Below are 7,447 nucleotides of genomic sequence, written 5' to 3'. Positions count from 1 at the left end.
CAGAGCTGCATCATAACACAGCCCCAGCCTATTCACCATTAAAGTTAGTGTCTTTTAAACTGCACGACCGCAGGCCATTGTCAATCACAGACATCAGCGTCCAACATCACCAAGAGTGACAGGCAGATCCTCCAATGAACTTCACATCCGAACCAAAGCAGGCATACACACTCAAAAAAATGACTCTTTAAACTTACTTAAGTCAATTATGGACAGTGGTTCCACACAACCAAATTGTGTTTTGATAACATTAATGGAATTTTTTGAATCTATGCAAACTCCTTGTGTTGTGACAACACAACTGAATGAGGTAGAATCTATGTGAAATAGTAATGTTCAACCAACTCAATTTATTGACTTTGCTTCAACTTAAACTGGTTAAGTTAACTCAACATGTTTTGGTTTATTACAATCTAGCCAAATGTGTTTCACTCTATCAACATAAGGAGGTTTGTTTCAAATTACTCATTTCAATTATGGACAGTGGTTCCACACAATTAGTTCTAGTTACTTTAACACAATATTTTCTTTTTGAAGTTACTCCCTTCAACAAAGCATTTTTTGTATGTTTTGTCTTGTAATGAGACAAAAGACAAGATGTCACAAATGATCAAAGTGTATTTGTTAAACAAGCAATAAATAATTACACACAGTAAAATACAGTTTAAACCACATTACAAAATTACACAAAATAGCAAATACAATTCTAATTGGCATTCATGGGCAACCAATCAAACCTTATTCCAGGAACAGGAAGTGGCTCCAGAAATAACTTCTTCAGTATTCCAAATGTGTACCTGAGTTCAGGAGGGTTGCTCAAGTTCAGTCCATAAATCAGTCCCAGTAACATGGTTTTACAGACTGTAAACTGCTATAGGTCCTGAAGAACTTTATCCTTTAAAACTCCAACTTCTGCTGGACTGTCTTCAATGATGCAGCTTCAAATAGATTCCCAGGAGTCTTCTGGATCACCTCCTGACTGCTGGCAACGTCTGTATCCTAGAAGTATTTAAAAGCATGGAGAACTCAAATTATTGTGTATTAACTTTAACAAATAATTTATTAACCTTGAACTCACCATATACTCCATACTGCTAGGGTCTTCATTTGGATACTTCAATTTCATTAGTCTGAAGATGAAAACAACAAAATTTAGCCTTTGTTTTTTTTTTCTAAAATTACATGAAAAAAAGTCAGTCATTCATCTTCTTATGGGAAATCCAGGCAAGCAGTCAAGATGGGATTCTAACAAACATTACAGTGGAAAATGTTACACATCTGGACCCTGTATGGTTAACAACAGAACTGGAATGTTCCCAGACCCAGAAACATAGTAAGGACATCAGTAAAACAGTCCATGTGACACCAGTGGTTCAACCATAATTTTACAAAGTAAACAAAAATACTTTTTTGTGCAAACAAAATTAAAACAGCGACTTTATTCAACAATTCTTCTCCAAATCGCATCTTCCACCATTATCAACAGCACGTAAATAATTCATGCACATGGTGCTGCTGACCTACAACACGCCTGCACTGAGCCTTGATTACACGCAGAGGAAAGCAATGTTCATGCCTCTTGTTACTGTCCATAATGGCAGAATATGTGATTTAGAGAAGAATTGTTGATTAAAGTCGCTATTTTTGTTTTCTTTGCACAAAATGTATTCTTGTACCTTTGTAAAAGTGTGGTTGAAGCATTGATGCCACATGGACTGTTTTACTGATGTCCTTACTATGACTCTGGGAACATTTCAGTTGCATTGCAGCCTTTATGGAGGTTCAGAAATCTCTCGCATTTTCATAAAAATATTAGGGATGCACCAATTGACCGGCCATAAATTGGAAACCAGACGGTTTTTCCTTTAAATACGCAATTGGTAATCGGCCGGTCTTTGGAATTTTTTTCAGCCGATTTTTCCGGAAGTGCGCCCGCGTGCTCCGACTACATTACTTCTGTGTGAAAGCAAACACATCCCGGGATTGATTCCAGCATTGAACTCGGGTCGGGGACGTAGTAACATTGCTGGGTTCAATCCCGGGACAAGCGCTGTGTGAACAAAAGCCAGATCTAATGCCGTGTCGTAGTGATGACATTATCGTGTGACTCTTTTACTGGCTGTTTTGAAGGAAGATCAACGTTCACTGAAAAAAAAAAAGTGCAAACTGTATGAAGCAGAGATCAGTTAGTTCCTCACTTTCCACGGTGACACCGAGATCGTTCGCCAGATTCAGTGAAAGTATTACATGCCTAATGTTTTCGACTCGTACATTACACGTCACGCCCTGATGTCACGTGTCGTTACGGGATCTGTATTTGCCGGAATCGCAGTGTGAAAGGGGCTTTATTGAGCTTTCCCTCAATTTTGGACTGTAGACTGTGGACTGTCCTTCCTTCTTGTTTGTTGCTTAAAGATAAAAAAAAAAATCGTCCAGTTTGCTTGTAAAAGAAATCGGTATCGGCCATGAAAAATCATGATCGGGGCATCCTTAAAAAATATCATAATTTGTGCTCTGAAGATGAATGATGGTCTTACGGGTTTGAAACGACATGAGGGTGAATAATGACATGTTTATTTTTGGGTGATCTAGTCATTTAAACACACCTGAACCAGCTAATCAAGGTTCTTGGGAATTTTAAAACAAAAAAGTCTTACCTGAAGTTCCAGGCAGGTGTGTTAGAGCTGAACCCCACAGAACACTGGCTTTCCTAGAGCAGGTCTGGACACCCCTGCCTTGCATCAAAATAAATCTATCAGTTTATAGATATACCACATATTTTGTATTTATTGTATTAATAAACCTTATCTTATCTGTCTTTTTTTGTCAATTTCCAGTAACCAGTGAGAGAATAATGTTTTAATACAAGGTTGTGTTGAGTGCAGTTGTTCTTACCTGTGTAGTGGGCACCAAGAGGGTTTCAGTATTTGTCCAAGGTCTCTTCTTCAGTATGAAAACATCTTCGTAAATTTTGCAGTCCGAATCAAGTTTGGCAAAGATTGTTGATTCTAATGGGCCTATGGTAATTCTGGATGTCTCAAATTCTGCACAAACCTGTACACATGAAGTGCAATGTGTTACAAAAAAGCAAAAACCAATTCAATGATCAAAATATTAAGTGATTTATTTGTGTGAGTGATGAATAGTGTCATGTTTACCATTCCTAAAGGAGGACCTGATTACATATCTGGAGCATATGTATAATGTGAACAGCTCAGAGTAGTGTCCGGTTTAAAGTCATTGTATGACCACACCACCATGTTCATAAACAAAGCTTCAAATACTCCCACTGTGCTGAGCCAGGGCTCTCAAAACTCGGTCAACATCTCATGGTTGGACATTTATTGATTATTTATCTTTTTAAATTAGTTAAAATATACATATTATAACAAATAAAGGTAATTACTTCCACTTTTTAAAGTCATTATGTATTACTAATACAATTAATTTATACAAATATATTTGGCACACAAAATGAGATAAGAGAGAAACTCCTATTCGCCATTTGATTAGTTATATGAGGAAGTAGCTGAATGACAAATCATTCTGTCTCTTAACATCTCTTATTGTAAGCCATATGTATAATATAAAGTTAAGGTAAGTGATGGGACGTTTTATTTTTGGATAAACATTTTATTAATAAATACAATCTCTCTTAAAATACCTTATTGGGTTATGATAATCAAAACAGTTTGGTTTGATCTAGCGCAGAACTAAGACTTTAATGAAATATTTCCCCCACTTATAAAATGATTTTATTATTAGCTAGCTCCATACCGGAGAGCTGCTTTATAAAAGGAAATCAAGTTATAATTCTAGCGACACTTACTCTGTATTTTCATGTTTAATATTGAAAAGCTATCGATTGCATAAAGGACTGTTATATAAATAAACGTGACTGGACTTTTCTTTACTGGAGTGCCTGGAGAACCTCAGAGTTCGTGCAAACATCCATATCTCTGTGTTCTTAAGAGCTGCTTTTACATCGCGGTCAGTTTTTTGTTGTGTTTATGCAGTTATTGAGAGGAAGGCGTGCAGTATATATTTACATATTCATCCAAGGTTCGGATCGGGTCGGTTTGCCTAAAACTGAAGTGCTATCTTCTTCTTTTTAATTGAATCAGGAGAGTGTATTACAATCTTGCGCTACAGCGCCACACTGGTCAAACTGCATTAATGCAGGCTTTCAAATCAGGCAGATACGAGATCAAACCACTAACGTTACTCAAAAACATTTGCTGAAAATTTTATTTTTATCGTCGACGTTGTCGATAATGTCGAGTAATTGTTTCAGCCCTAGTGTATATATATATATATATATACTAAAGTAAATACATTACAGAGAGTCGTGCGCTTTCACATCTCCCAACGCTTCAAAATCATCTATTAACGGTGCAATAAACCGATTACACAATACTAGACTGCAAAACAAAAGCACCTCAAAACAGAAACTCTAAGAGAAATTAAAGACTTTGACTTAACACAATAAAAACTTTAGATTTTCTTACCTGACTGATACCTCTTGCTCCCCTCCACACCGTCATCAAATGCGTTGGAAATCGTCACTTCCGGTTTTTTTTGAATCACGAAATTAAACCCTTTACGTTACTTTAACGATTGATAATTAAGTAAAATTTAAAATTAAACATTTTAAGTTGATTAAACACAATACAATTGTGTTTTGTCGGAAAACTAAATATATTTGTGTTGTTTTAACAAAACATATATGTGTAAAACGAACAGTGCCGGAAAACCATTTTTTTGAGTGCAAACACACCCATACAGTAACATGGATGCTTACGTATACGTTACGTAACATGAGTTTGATTTGAGTTGAATTTCTGAAATAAATGAACTTTTCCTCGACATTCTAATTGATTGAGAAACACCTCTACTTTCTCTGGTCTTTCTCTCTTTCACAAAATAATCCTTATTTAGTGGTATAGGGATCAGAATGGAAACCGAAAGCTCAGCCAGTTTTCACAGAAACTAAAGCATCCTTTAATTTCAACATTTTATACACGCCCTTCTTTAATTGTTTATTGAATTGTTTTTTGTTAATTTGCTATTTTCAAAAAAAGTACATAAATTTTGATGATTTTGATATCAAGTTGACGTTAAAGTCACTCTCTTAACCTGACATACTATAAATAAAGGGTGTGTTCGTGTTGGTGCGGCACCTCATATCTGATTATGTCTATAATGTGAGGCAGGTTCTCATATATATATATAATTTTCTACAAAAGTCAATTATATTAATCAGCAAAAATCTATATCCAAACTCAAATGTGCAATCTCTGTTGTAGCTGGTTCCGTAGCACCATTAAATCTTTGAGTTCTTGTGACAGCATTATCGTGGGGTAGATGTATGTAAATGCAGGTTTCTCTCCTGCACTGCTCCAGATGGCAGCACTGATCTCACTCAACTCAATGAAGTATTGGACACACTGCACCTCTGGATCCCATCCATGTGTTGGACACAGTCAGGGGTGAATACCTGAGCTTCCTCTAGTCTCTCGTCAACATCTTTAAATATGCACACTATCTATCAGAGAGCTATTGATTTGCAAAAGCAATTAACCAAACTTGACAGTTATATTAAAAACCATAAGGTTCTCGTTGTACCATGCCATGCAGATACAGCAGCGTTTTCTTTGAGGAGTCAGGTCAAAAATTGTCCTAATGCCCTGAAAACATAAGCACAGGCAATAGTAGTCTTGTGTAAATGGACAAGCTGGCACAAAGCCAGTACATTCTGCCCTGAGTGGCCCATGTCTAAAGTGGACATTGGTGCCAGAAAATGAAACGATGTGCTTTATTATTCAGAGTAATGGTGGCTGTTGTGAAATAACTTTTCTGAAGCATTTTATTATGAATTTGACAGACTTTATTATATCCTTTGAATGCATTGCTTTCTCATAAAATAGTTTGAGAAACTTTATAAAAGCCAAAATCTTGTACTGTATTAGTATATGTATAAATTAATATCAACCAAGATTAAAAAAAGGATTGTTTATTATTTTATGCTAACTACTGAAATAGCCAAATGAAATTGAACCGTATACGGTTAATTGTTCCTATATATTGTTCTTCATTCCATATGATATTTTTTTCTCATAGGAGAGAGAGAGAGAGAATTGGTTAGGAAAAGGATAAAATAGAAACACTGGGAAATATGCAGTCATGTGGCAACTCCAGGCCAGGTTTGAGCAGCAATGTTCTAATCTGAAGATTGTATACAATTTCTTAGAGTATAAAGGTGCCGAGATGATACAGACAGTGCTTCTGAAAATGAAATTTTACTGATACTGATTTGTCAAATATATCAGATTAGTTAAATCAATAATTTAAAAGGTTTTAAGAGTTTTTTAAATAAACTTAAAGACACCTTTATTTAAATTTGTACATAAGTGTGGTGTAATATTTATCAGATAACACCTTAAACAGCATGGATGGGAATTTGGTTGGCTAATAATAAGCTCAGAATGGATCAGCTTCCGACTGCTTCATGACTTCATAACATCTACATTGTTTACCAAGAACTAGATGCCTGAATGGGCTGAAAATAATAAATAAATGTGTTTGTGGGTGAAGAAGTACTGTTCAAAAGTACTAAAATTGTAGTGTGTGTATATATATGTATATATATATATATATATATATATATATATATGCATAATCTAATAAATGTCTTTACTGCCACTTTGCTGAATTAAAGTATTAGTTTCTTAAAACAGTAAAACCATAAAAAAAATAACTAAAACTATTGGAAGGTCTGTGGTCACAGATGACACACTCAGTATTGTCCTTTTCTGAAATGCTCATCTATAATGAAGAATAAATCTGAGCAGCAGTGTAAAATGTAAAGCCATTGGTAGTTTGTTGTCTGATCGTTGCCCATTTTCAATAGCCTCAGGAAATGACTCCTCACACATTTGACAATTCTTGGGTCTCAACAATTTGTGGTTACTCTCCTAAAGAGAAAAAACACTGAACGCAATGCTGAAATCGACCATGCAGAAAATTGAAGGCAGACCTTTCTCTCATAGCTCTGCTGACTGTTAGTCTCTGTTTTATTCCTTCTAAAGGACTGGTGTTTTCATTTAATGCCTATCGTTTTACAGCAATGGCCTTGGTCCAGAGTCACATCTCACTGTGTCTTTCCCATAATGCTTAGCCCAGCCCACTATTTTCACTGTTCTGACAATGGCAAATAGAAATAGAAAGGAAAGACTCACACATAATATTTTTGACCAAATATCAATAGCAAATTCTGCTATTCATTCAATTAGAGAATGATGATCAGCTCATGGTAAACGATCAGAAGTGCTAATTTTTTCAATTAAATGAGCAGTTGGGGTTTGGTGCCTTGTCGTGGTGTTGCCAGCCTGAGACTCAAACCCACAGAGTCAAACTCTTTAACCACTAGGCCACGACTTCCTTATGA

General features: G+C 35.7%; 1 long non-coding RNA gene across 2 annotated transcripts; it reads right to left on the bottom strand.

Moving 5' to 3' along the window:
• Positions 1-600: 600 nt before the first annotated feature.
• Positions 601-4,770, bottom strand: LOC128018363 (uncharacterized). 2 transcript variants are annotated; one of them, XR_008184833.1, is made up of 5 exons: positions 4,050-4,770; positions 2,896-3,054; positions 2,658-2,735; positions 1,079-1,130; positions 601-999 (listed from the first exon to the last, which is right to left on the bottom strand). It is a non-coding gene; the product is annotated as an uncharacterized LOC128018363 (long non-coding RNA). The 2 variants fall into 2 exon arrangements; XR_008184832.1 differs by having other exon boundaries at positions 4,509-4,770.
• Between the last annotated feature and the right edge of the window lie 2,677 nt (positions 4,771-7,447).

The sequence above is a fragment of the Carassius gibelio genome, chromosome A8 (genome assembly GCF_023724105.1).
Source record: "Carassius gibelio isolate Cgi1373 ecotype wild population from Czech Republic chromosome A8, carGib1.2-hapl.c, whole genome shotgun sequence".
Taxonomy (NCBI): domain Eukaryota; kingdom Metazoa; phylum Chordata; class Actinopteri; order Cypriniformes; family Cyprinidae; genus Carassius; species Carassius gibelio.
This window is presented reverse-complemented; position numbering and strand designations above follow the sequence as displayed.